Consider the following 13,906-nt stretch of genomic DNA (forward strand, 5'->3'; position numbering starts at 1 on the left):
TGATTCCATGCGGCAGCATCCACATCCTCATGCTCTCGTTCACCGCCCATCTAGCTGATGTACTCTCTGCATCAAGTAAAAAGATAAATTAGAATGCTAGAATTGTTTTTTTTGGGCCAATTTTAGAAAATTTTGTGTTAAAAAACCCTTGCGGCAGGGACCGCACCTCCGGGTTAGACACAGTGCATGGGACCACACCTTGTCTACATGGAAGGTGTGGACCCTTGACTTTTTCCCAATGGAGAAAAAGTCGGGGTCCGCAGGCCAGCAGTGGTACACCTGCGGGCCCCCACGCGGGGGTTCTAAGCCTAAAAACCCTCCAAAAAATGAAATGAAAGCCTAAAACAAGAAATGAAACGGTTAAAAATGAAGAGTTGGATGATGTGGATTACCTGGAGAAGACGGCGTTCGATTCCGACGGTTGGATTTTTCAAAATCTTCACGGGAAGTTTTTTGAATAAAAGCACTATTTTCTCACCCAAAACTCAAACGGTAAAAATGAATTGATGAAGGCCCATTTTATAAGTTTTTTGAGTAAATAAATTGAAAATTTGTTTACGTTTCACTTTGGAAAGGTATTTTTGCAACATTTTTATCCATTTCAAACAGGTATGAGTAATATTTGCATTTTTGTTCAGGATAATGGATTATTCAGGTGAAATCTATCATTTTCGACGAAAAAACATTTAGAGTCACCTTTAAGCTCTTTTCTGACTCCTAAAACATGAAAAGATCGCCGATTTTTTTTTTTAAACTCGTTAAACGAAATTAAAAGATGGTCCACTTACAACTCTTTTTTGACCGTAAAAACATGAAAAGATTGCCGGATTTTTGTCGTTTCAAATTCGATATTGGTTATAAAACGACATGTCGTTGATCATTTTTTTACTTTTTCGAATCAAGGGCACTAATTACGAAAAATACTCCTTGGTCGTAAAAGATCAAGAGGTTCTCTCAAGTATTATTTTATACTTTTTCGGGCTTGGGAGACACAAATTTACGAAAAAGGTCAACCTTGGAGTCTTCTTAAGTTTTTTCAGACTCTCTAAAAATGAAAGACGTCGAGTTTCTCCTATACTGGACTCGTTAAAATTTCATATTAAAGGACCTGTTCAATTACAAACAGGAATGAACCACTCCTTCTTAGGGTTCGAATTTAAACTAAGTTGGACTCATCCGAAGGATGAGCTTGTAATCAAGCAAACGTTATCCTCCTCAAGCTTGTCAAAAATAAAGAGGTACTTGCCAGAAATGGTGGGGGAAAAGAGAGAAAAATGAGCCTGTTTGTCATACTTTGTAACCACTCTTGAACACGACACTTTTATTCACCTGGGTTGGGAAATCCTTTGCCTAACAGTTGATCGAACCACATTGAAATTCTTCAGCCAGTTTTTGGGTATTAACTTTGGGTCAATTGTCACCAATCCATCTGTCGTGTCGTTATGTGTTCAAGAGGTCACTGCCAATAAGCCATTCATCTGTAAAATATATGTCATCCATCTTGACCATCCCTGAGTCAGTCCTTGCAACTAAATTTCATCAACTTGATCTATGATTTCATGTTGTGGGCTTGCCTGCGACGGATCGCTTTCTATCGACTTTAGCTCATTATCTAGAAAGATGATCTAGAAATCGTCAGTACCTTGGGATCCACATGCCTCAATGGTAGGTTTCTCGCCTTTGACGACAGGTTGCATCATTGACCTTCGATCAAAGGATTTCGTGACATGTTCGACATCAACACATTTATTCACATCTCATGGATTGTACTGGGTACTTTGAGAGCCATTGACATCACTGGTGGTTTCTCTCACACTTGTTAACAGTTTACATCATTGACTGGTAATCAAGTGGTTTCTACCATGTTCGACTTCAACACATTTATTCGCATGGATAGAATCGTACTATTTTGAGAACTAGAAATTAAGACCCTGGATCTAGTTTCCACAAACCAGGCTGCGAGGAATTTTGTATTCATTATATAATGGACTATTTATAAACAGATGGCTGCGTCCATATTGTGTCCACATGAGTCTATACTTGTGATGTATTACAAGATCATTCCTGTACCAGAGCAGTAGTTAGTTTTCTAAGTTAGTTTTGATCTGAGTATGGGAATGCCTACCTCAGCGATGATATGATCTCATATATGTATCTTGCATTGAATGTTTTTACAGGTTCCAACGGGCTCTCCACAAGATGATCCTCGAAATGATAAAGTACTTCACTCTTCCTAAATGATAAATGAAATCCTCATCTACTATAGACTTCGCACTTTAGGGGGAAATCTGTTACACAAAAATATCGTCACCATGATTATTTGTAGTCAGTATGGGTCTATCATCACTTGTACTGTCCTCCTAAGCAAGTCTCAGACCTCAGCTCTTCAAGTCAAGCTTTGAAAATGAGAGAAAGACATTGAAAATCAATGAAACTCTAGTTTCGCACTCTCTCTCACTGTTACCTGCGGTCCCGCACCTTCTCTTTACAAAAACTGCGGACCTGCCCACTCTGTCCCTAAAGGTGTTGGTGCGGACCCCTGTGAAAGTCAAAAAGGTGCAAGTTTATTTTAAAAAACTCACTTTGGGTTAATTCTAGATGATTCTAGAAGGAATTTCGACGTGGATTTGCCGCTCTTAGGTGGTTCATGCATCCCAAAAGAGAAGGAGCTAATCCCTTGATGAGAGGAGCTATCCCTTTGAAGGAGGGCTTTATCCCTTTGAAGGAGGACCTGGTAACTTCCCTCCATTGCACAATAAATTTAGGCATTGGGCTGGTTGCTAGGGAGGTTAGAAGCTGAACATTTTTGAGGTTAAATGTTGGTGAAATTAAGACTTCCTAGTTGAGCTTAAGAGGAGAGATCACATACCTTTTTGGCTTCATTGGGAAGAGAGTGAAACTTGTCAAAGTAGAGGAGACTTCTTGCTGGACCCTGGGAGGAGCTTGTACAACGTCAAGGCACAGGTTGTAAATTTCTTCTTCTTTTGAATTAATACAATCAAACTCATTTTCCTCAACAAGTACCTCATGTTATTTGTTTCATGAATTCCTTGATTTTCATGTTAAATATGTTTTATGATATTGGCTTTTCAGGTGCTATTTAGTTTGTTTGCTTGTTTGTGTTTACAGATTCGCAACAAAGGAGCTCATTTGGATCGAAGGAGCGAAGGCTTCCACAAACTCGCGTTGGACCTAAGGTAGGCCCTAAAACACTTGTTTGCCTTTGTTTATAAAGCATATTTAGAGAAAGATAGTGTGTGATTGGTTTTCTTGTCAGTAGGTCTTCTTAGATTCTAGGAAGGTCTATCTTGTCCGCAAGATCGACTTATTCCATGTGACACACCTTTTTGCGTAGTGTTTCCTTTTGTTTCATTGGATACTTCTTACAAAAATCAAGTATGGTCATCTTCCTCTATGGCATTTTCTTTGAATATATCAACATTAGCCATAAAATGTAGTATCAATTGGTCATTGTTGAAAACACATAAATTGGTAACGTTGTTTAATAGAGATGGTTTATATAAAATTTCAATAGAAAAACCATTGTTCAATGGTATCATCCTATCAGCTGCATTTGCTAATCCATCTGCTGCCACATTTCTCACTCTAAGAACATAGTTGATATTGATAGATTTAAAATGATTTATCAAACACCATACCTCCAACTGGTATCTTTTGAGATGCTGTGGAACACAATGTATAGTATCTCATACCTAATGAGTGACCACCTCTGAGTCATTGATTGCCCTTAAAAAATCTACCTTTAGGTCAATATTTTTCTTCTGTCAAAGTATGAATGCTTGATATTTTGAAGTGTTACTGGTTTACTCGAACTCCAAATGACATACAAGGATATGCTTCTAATTTCTTGGGTCTGCAAGAACACAACTTGCTCTGGAACTATCTTGTATCTTTGAACCATCCAAATATAAAGACCAAATATTATGAACTACCAAGCTACTTCCTCTACAACTATTATTACTATTACTACTAATATGTACATCTATATTATAGATTTCATTTGCACCAACTAAATAACAAGGAAGGATTTCCAACTGTGTATCTAGTGGAATAGGTGATGGTTGCACCTGATAACACCCAAGGTCAGTTTTTAGAATGAAATTCACAAAACTCAAATCAGCAAAAGTGAGAGACTTGTTGTGGCCCTTGAGTGGTGTCACATGGTGTTTCATTTATGACTCGATGTTCATTTAAATCAGATTATTCCTCCCCTTATATGGAAGCCACAAATGTGACCAGTCTTTTGCAAAATATTCCTATAATTTGTTAGACTGGTCTCTGCTAAGTAATATACCATAGGAATTTGGTATGTACACAAATACAATATTTATACATTGGTGAAGTTGAGCATATTTCGATAATCTAATAAGCACATTCTTAAGTTCACCAATAGCTTGGACAAGAGACATGTCCAGCTGGACAAATTGTGCATAGGTTTTCTCCCATTTTGCATTTATTTTCGTCATTGCTGATAAAGGAATTACATTTACAAATGCCCCATAGTCTACTAAATAGTTATGGACATTATAATTAAAAATTTAAAACATTAACAAAAAAGGTGGGCAGAGAGTGTTAGCTTCTAGTGTTAAAACATTTACTATATATTCAGGAGGACTAGAAGAGTTACGTAACACCCTTTGAGGGGAGGAAGCTTTACCACTTGCCAAAGGTTGTGAAAAGGTCTAGAAGATGATTTCATGTTGGCCTACAATATTTACGATCTAATAGATAAATATGTTGGCTCATGTTTTCTTCATATCTTCCACAATATTATAATTAATTGTTTCACCAATAACAGACAATGTTGAAGTGTCCGGAGGAGTGGGTTTATTTGACACTTCCAGAATACTAGACTTACCTTTGTTACTAGAGGAAATGTTGCTACATTTGGCTAAGTTTCTAGACTCACTCTGTGTACTATGAGCAGGATTGAAAGGTGGAGAAATTCTTCTTAGCAACTACTCTTTTAAATTCTACCTTTTCAATTTCTGTTTTGAGATGGGCCCTCTAGTCCTTAGGCTATATCGACCATTTTTGCTTCTGAGGAGGGGAGTCATTCTGTTTTGGTTCTTTCGCATTCTTCTTATCAAATTTGTAAATATGATGATACACATTCATTGCATGTCCAACACATTTTCCTTCCTCAACCACTGTGAGTTCTTCTAATTCTTCTACTTGGTTTGTCTCCCCATCTTCTTATGGCATATCTACAATGTGTGCAGCCAAAGCATTCAAGTTGCGATTCCACTGAGGGATTTTTTTTTTTTTTTCTAAATGATATTCCCGATGGAAGAAAAATAATTATCCATGCCAATATTTTCTATGTTCATCACAACATTCAAATTCTATACAAACTTGGTGGGCTGATTGTTGTTGTTATTCCTATTCCTTTGAAAAGTTAAGGACTTGGGAGGCTTGCTACAGATAGAAGTCTCACTTTACCTTTTCTTTAGTTCTAAAATTCCATTGGTGAGTGTCTTCACGATATTGGTCAAGCTCTCAATATCATATAATTTTTCTCTTTAGACTTACTAGCAGAAGGTTGTGACTTCCTACTCATCTCTTTGGAGTCTTTTTATTCTTCATCATTTGTAATAACCCCAATCATGAAAAAGTCCTTCTCAATCACAACGGGGTCTGAAAATTTGAAAAGATTAGTGCCAACATTGCCTTTGTAACACTCTTTATAAACATGGAAATACTGGTGGGAAAGGCAATTTTGTAGTAGTCGATAGTAATTGAATCATGTAGTTGCATGTCTAGGGAAATTTATTCAATATACGATCGAATTTATTATTAAAATATTTCACTTTATCCTTCTTCCCCATTTTCATGCTTCTGAGCTCTTTGAGTAGCATGGTGGGAGTTTTTTTCATTAGAAAACATCTCAAGAAATATATTTTTGAACTCCCTCCAGGTGTAGATTGGATTAACGAGCAGACTATGGTACCATGATGTTGCTCTACCTTCTAATGTATAAGGGAAAATCTTGTAGGAAACATCATCATACCTCACCTCCATCATTCATAAAGGCAAGTAAAATTCATTGAGATAGTCTTATGCCTTCATCCTTTTATCCATATGATACTTTGAGAGCAGTTTTTATTGATGTCTCAGTATCCTATGCAAGTTACCCAAAAGAGCAAGAGGCCCTTCGATCATCCAATCCAAATCCTGGTCTACCATGTTGTCATCTATATGTTCTTCTTCCTTATCAGAATTGTAGGAATATACATTGTCTAATCCATTGAATAGGTCATAAGAAAGAAAAATCGTATCATCTTTTTATCCTTCATTAGGAGCTGGAAGTTTTTCTTGATGTTTGATATCATCTGTGAATTCTTCCAACTACTCAAGAGTGGATAAAACCAAATATTCCACTGTTGAAGCCAAGATACCAATATCGATTTTATATTTATTCTTCAGAAAATGTGGGAAATTTTTTTCTCTAGGAACTAATATGATAGCCTTCACGAACCAATGGGTTATAGATCGAATTTTCTATATCTCATCATAAGTAGCTTCATAAGTTTATTCCTGGCCAGACTAAGAGGATCCTCCTGCTTCAAGAATCGTAGTAGTGCTTAGAATTTTTCTACGTAGACCGAAAGGAGAATGACAAGGGTGTGTGGAGTGATTAGCAATAAAAAAATGGTGGGCATCCTTCTAGTGCCAGAATGTTGACGATACTGGATACCACCAACATACAAGGGATCTCCCCGATATAAGGGCTCAACTAGACCTCACACAACTTTGTGTAGGAGTCCCATCCGAAATACAGCCCAACCAGTGTTTACTTATAGACATGCCTTGGCTTTAGTTGTCAACCTGAGAGAGAAACAGAATTGTTCTTTCGAATAAATAATCTAGTATGCATTGTGAATGTTCAATTGTCGATGTATCAAGGTTCTCTTACTCTGGAGGGAAGAATAAAGTGAACCTATAAGAGAAAAGTAATAGTACTATGCTAGTGGAGGCACACATGAAAGATAAAGGCTTGTATAAAATCAAGAGAAATAGTTCACAAGGATGTGATGATCATTATAAACATAACAACATGCATGTTTCCAAGGAGGAGCACTAAAGTCACCAAAATAGTTCAATTACTCCAGTAATGATGATAGAAAACATGAACCATAAACATTCAAATAATAGTCCTCGAAACATTCACAATCCATGTGTGAAAATGTGTTGGCCTCAAAGGTTTCAATATTAACAAAAGGCCCTAATATACATCAATGCAATGAACACCACTAGCTCCAATAGTGGAGCGTTAGAGCCACTAGTTTCTCCCCAAAAGTACTAACTTTGTCTCTCTAATGCCTTGTGGGAGAAGTCAAGTTTAAAATTCCTTTAAATGAAACATGAGGATCTATATATATCTTGAGGAATGAAATTTTGTATACTCATGACTCTTGACTCTTTAACTTCTTGTTACCTTTGGACTTCTACAAAATTTTGGATTCCAAATGAATTTTGGAATTACATATAACTTTTGATATTACATGTCTTTTGGAGTTCCATGACTCTTTAGTTCATACATGACTCTTGGAGTTCCAATTATTTTTCATTTACAATGATTAAAATAATATACCATGACTTCCACATCATTATGTAATGAGACTTGACATGTCACTATTTTTATGACTGGGACTAATAGTGGCTGGTTACATGGAATTGTTTCATTTGTGACATGGATGCTATATGTGTCTTCATTCTTTATTGTTCTTTTGATCATGGCACTTTCACCCTCCAAAGGGTCTTCAATCATGGAGTATTTAGAGTTCTTCAATCATCAAGATTTAAGTGTTTTATTTATTCTTTCCATGCTTCCTTTGCTTGTTCTCCTTTCCCAATATTCCTCGTGTGTGCTGGTTGAGGTGTTTGTGAAATACCTATATCTACAATCACTCATGATGAGGAATTATCAACTTGAAAATATCCTATTCTACAATGATCGATGCATATTTTATGTTCAGTTCTTTTGGGTGCACTCAAAGAGGGTAAAAGGTGCTATAGGGTGAAAGGGAACACTTTGAAAGGCTAAAGAGCTGAAGAGGAGAGGCTTTGGGGCTTCTACATGTGTTCATGCTCCAAAAAGAATAAGCGAGTTAAGGTAGGGTGCAAGGCACAAGTCTAGAGGATGAAGCGAAGGCTTCGGGCTTCCAAAGTGTGTTTTGCGCTCAAGGGAGAGAGGGAGGGCATAAGGCACACTCCTAAAGGCTCAAGGTTGAGGCTTCATGCCTTTCGGGTGAACTCATGTGCTTAAGAGGCCTCAAGAAGGGCACAAGGCGTACTATTGAAGGATGAAGGTTGGGGATTTGTGCCTTCAGAGTGTGCTAGTGTGCTCAAGAATTTTAGGAGGGAAAATGGTGCATTGGGGAAGGTTGAAGGCTTGAGCTTCTAGTCTTCAAGATGTGCCAATGTGCTCAAGGAGGGAACACTTCTTTGAGTTGAAGGAGTGCGCTCAAGGAAGACCTAGTCAATTTTAGAGTGCATAGTTTGGAACAAGTAAGGGGAATTGGGCTTGGGGAGTGAGCTCTACACTCTTGGAGGGTGCAGGCTACACCCTTTAAAAATTAAATGTTTCCCATCAAGGCTTTAAAGTGCGCTTGTGCACTCTTGATCTTTATGGGTTCACTTTGAAACAAAAATTTGTCTAAGTTTGGATGATAGGGCAAGAGGTGAGCAAGATGAGTTATAGTCATAAAACCATGTGCAACACATACCAAATCATTGATAAAACTTAGGAAACCTTGATGAATAATGAATATACATTAAAACACCACTTTATACACATTCCCCAAGTATTACGAGTCAAGTGTGTGCTACTACGACCTAAAAGTGTCGTTTTACCACAACAAGGATGTTATGACCATAAAATGAATCTATATATTTTATAACTAATGTGATGAAACTTGAGAACATTCAAGAAAGCTTAAACATATAGAGCAACATGAAACAACACTTGAAGAGAAAGGGGACACTTGATACGACAATGAAGTAGGTTCCAAAATTTGAATGTATTAAAATTTTGGAAGTGTTCAAATATAGCACAATAATAATAAAAATAATCAGCTTATATCACCCATGGAGAAAGGGCCCCACCAACTGTTTAATTTTTATTTTTATTTTTATATTAATAATTTGTTCTTTTAGTATAGAGTTAATTGGGCACACCATGGTTTGTCTTTTGTGTAGGTAGTTGTGTAAATAGATAACATGTTTGAGGTAGTCCTTGTCGATTCTCTAAGGGTAGATTCAGATGGGACCAACTAAATTCAACATAAGTTAGTCAATTTGACTATGAGCTTCCAAATGAGTGATACAGGAGGTAGTAATTTCCAATGGCAATATGAAAAACCTTCAACTAGATGCAAATAGTATTCACATAGTTATACAAAAAGTATCTTTTACATACCATTACCCTAAACATTAATTATATGTGTGGATTAATTTTTCATAACAATTGTGATCTCTCTACATGTCTTTGTATGAACCATGTTTAGGTTAATATGTAGTTAAAATTAGTTTATAATATTTAAAGATAAAATAATAAAACATAACATTTGGGGCATTGAGGCATTATTAAAGTATTTTTATTTATCATTTTTTTTTTAATTTTTAAATATGATTATATATATTCTCTTTTTTATGAGAAGTTACTAAATGAAAAATACAAGACAATGGAATTAATCTTATTTATTTTAAAACAAAGTGAAGATGACTCTAGTTCTTTAAAAAAATGTACAACCTTTTAAAGTGATTGCAAAGATTTTTTAAGTGATGGTGAAATGTTTATGAAAAAAAGGTGATGGAATCTATATTAACATATACCTATTTTAGTGACAATGGAATTTCCATATTGTTTTCAAAAATTTTGTAAAGTTTTTGAAAGTGATTGTAAAGAAATTATAGGTTATGATGAAATTTTCAAAGACTATCAAACTCATGATGAAATGTCTATGAAAAATACATGACAATGACATCCTTATGAAGGTATACATACCTTACTTTATTGGTAATGACATTGACACAATGATTTCAATTTTTTTGTATAATTACACAAAGTGATTCAAATACTTTTCTAAGTCAATTAAAATTCTCAGATTCATTGCAAAGAATATCTAAGTAATGATGAGATTTTACTTTAAAATGAAATACAATTGGATCCATATGAACATATACCAACTTTGTTAATAAGGGCACTGACATATTGTTAAAATTTTTGCACAATTCCTAAAAGTGATTACGAAGATGTTCTCAGTCATGATGAAATTTTTAAGGTGATTGAAAAGATTATTTAATTAATGATGAATGTTAATTAAAAATAAAAGACAATAGCATGCACATGACAATATACCTACTTTATTTTATTTATATTTCAATTGCCACAATATTTTCAAATTTTTTGTATAATTCCTCAAAGTGATCACAAAGACTTTCATGGTCATGATGAAATTTCCAAACTGCAAAGATTACCTAAACCATTATAAAATAAATATGAAAAATACAAGACAATGGAATCAATATGAACATAAACCTACTTTATTTATAATGACATTACCTAAACCATTATAAAATAAATATGAAAAATACAAGACAATGGAATCAATATGAACATAAACCTACTTTATTTATAATGACATTGACACGTTATTTTCAAAACTTATATACAATTCCTAAAAGTGATTGTAAAAACTTTCCAAGACATGACGAAATTTTAAAAGTAATTGTAAATAATCGCCAATTCATGATGAAATTATTATAAAAAAGAGAAGACAATTACATCCACATGAAAATATGCATATTTTATTGATAATGGGATTGACACATTGTTTTCAAAAAAATTGTACAATTCCTCACAGTGATTGCAATGACTTTCTAAGTCACGATGAAAGTTTCAAAGTCTTTGCAAAGACTATCTAAGTCATTATGATATTTTAAAAGTTATTGCAAATACTCTATAATTCATGATGAAATAGTTATGGAAAAAACGAGGCAACAACATCCATATGAAAACATACCAATTTTATTGATAACGGAATTAACACATTGTTTTCAAAATTTTTGTATATTTCCTCATAGTGATTGCAATGATTTTCTAAGTCATGATGAAATTTCAAAGTCCTTGCAAATACTATCTAATTCTTGATCATATTTTCAAATTTATTACAAAAAATCTCTAATTCATGATGAAATGGTTATGGAAAAACAAGACAACAACATCCATATGAAAACATACCTATTTTATTGATAACAAAATTAACACATTGTTTTCAAAAAATTGTATATTTCTTCAAAGTGATTGCAACGAATTCCTAAGTCATGATAAAATATTTATGAAATATACAAGACAGGGGCATCCATATGAACATATACCTATTTATTTCCAATGGCATTGATGTCATTGTTTTCAAAAGTTTTATATAGTTCCTCAAAATTATTACGAAGACTCTCTAAGTCATGAATTAAAGTTTATGAAAATCACAATATAATGGCATCCATATGAGAATATACCCTTTTATTGATAACGAAATTGCCACATTGTTTTCAAAATGTTTTCATATTTCTTCAAAGAAATTGCAAATAATTCCTAAGTCATGATGAAATTTTTATGAAAAGGAAAATATAGTGGCATCCCTATGAACATATACGTACTTTATTGAAAATTGCATTAATCCATTCTTTCCAAAAGTTTTCTAGAATTCCTCAACGTGATTGCAAATAATCTATAAGTCATGATGAAATGTTTATAAAAAAGGAATGACATTGGCATCCATATTAACATATAACTCTATTTACAATGGTATGTACGCCAATGTTTTTTAAAAAAATATTCCTCAAAGTAATTGCAACTCTAAGTAACGATGAAATGTCTATGAAAAAGAGAAGAAAATGGGATCCATATGAACATATATAAACTTGCTGACAGCTTTGGACCCGCCAACATGTCAAGGGATCTCCGTAGTAAGAAGTCCCAATTAGACCTCACACCATTTGGCGGAGGAGTCCCAACAATGTGTCGTACAGTAATGCCTTGACTACAATTTTGCACAGAGGCAAGTAAGATAACTCTGTTGGTAGCAAGGGTGTGACAGCTGCAGTAAAACAAGGAAGGTGCATGAGAGGTTCTAATGCATTGAGGGTAAAGTGAGTGCACCCCTTGGAAACCTGTAATAGTACACAGCTTGGAAGGGAACACACGAGCAAAGATGCATCACAAGCCAGAAAGCAAGTTAGCAAGCAATCCAAAGTGATGGTTAAACCAACAACACATTTCAGAAAGATTCATCCATACTTATACAGAATAGTCAATACATGCATGCATAAGCAAACAAATGCATATATCATTTAGAGTAAACAAGATAACATAGAATACAACATAATATATTCATGAAACGTGTTGGCTCTTTTATATTAAGAAGTTAAGTTTCAGTCATACAATACATCCATGTCCAACCACTAGTTCCAATAGCGAAACATTACAGCCACAATCACCTGCTCCTCCAAAGAGATGTACTAGGTCGCAGTGGAGAAGCCAAGGCTCGTTACAATACTGTCCAAGCTCTCTTTAAGATAGTCTTATTGGAAGCTTGGTGATGAGCCTCATAAATGGGTAATTATATGGGCTCGTTTTACCTCCTAACCTATTCAAATCAACCATTCTCTTAGCTTATTGTATGATTTTCTGATTATATTTATTCTTATAGAGTGAGTTGGGTTAGTTATTATGCCATGTGGTACAACATGTATTTAATGCAGATTATTGATGGATTTCGAGGTCAAATTTAAGGAGTTAATGGCCAAATTGTAGCAATAAATTGAGAGGAGAGGACTTATAGGTGGGAATCCCCCTCATTTATTGCTCCTCACTTTGAATTCCCCTTCACTTAGCTCAGAGTACAAGTAGCCGAATCATGCACTAAGAAGGCAACAGAGCAAGTGGAAGATGATTGATAGTTATCTCGACTTTTGGGAGCCAAGTATCCTTGATTTTAAGGAAGCTGTTGGTAGCTTCAGATGTATACGTAGAGAGGCCTAGGGCCTTACTAGGGTTGGATTTTTTTTTCTTATGTAAACTCTGCAAAAATTTCGATCTTATTATATAGTGACAGTTTAATGTAATCTTGCTATTTTTTGATAATGAAAATGGAATCCTTTTTGAGCTAGCACTGAGTTACCTCAGAGGGGTGAAGCTCTTGGGTTAGGGCCCAATATAAGTATCCAATCTTCTCTTTACTTGTATTTGTATGCTTTACTTCAGTTTGTAGATTAATTTGCTATTAGTTGTATTTTGTTTATGGTTAAGAATAGGTTGCTTTTGATGATTTAGTAGTTTGCTTTCATTTGTGCTTTCTGTAGAAGGTTAAGCAATGATAAAAAAAGATTCAAAAGGCTAGAAATAGCGCCATGGCCTCTCTTCCTCTCTCTGGAACCATGATTTGAGGCAAAGACTCTCTTGTTGCCCCAAAAACATAGATTTTCCTCATTCATAGGACTTCTAGTGTTTGCAGCTCTTTATTAGGTTAATAGTCCAATTTTGATTTTCTTTAGATCTCCTTTATCATGTTCACTTCCTGATTTACAATAGTCCTCTTTCATGATTTCCTTTCCTACAACATTTCTCAGCATTTCCTTTCATAGATCATAGTTTAGACCATTTTAATGCAAAACCCTATTTTTCCTAAATGCACTCATTCCATTGGTTGCTTGATTTTCTTGGATCACTATCAATTTCTGTGTAGAAAATCACTTCTAGCAGTAGGGAAAATTACCAGCAATCACACCCCCCATCTGATCCATGCCCTATAGATCTCCCAAACCTCACCTCAATTCTGCCCTAGTTTCTTGCATTTTTCATAGAACTTCTTCCTCTCTCCTT

This window comes from Pinus tabuliformis, chromosome 2_2 (assembly GCF_031772625.1).
Source record: "Pinus tabuliformis cultivar Carrire ecotype Pingquan chromosome 2_2, CPIR1, whole genome shotgun sequence".
NCBI classification, from domain to species: Eukaryota; Viridiplantae; Streptophyta; class Pinopsida; order Pinales; family Pinaceae; genus Pinus; species Pinus tabuliformis.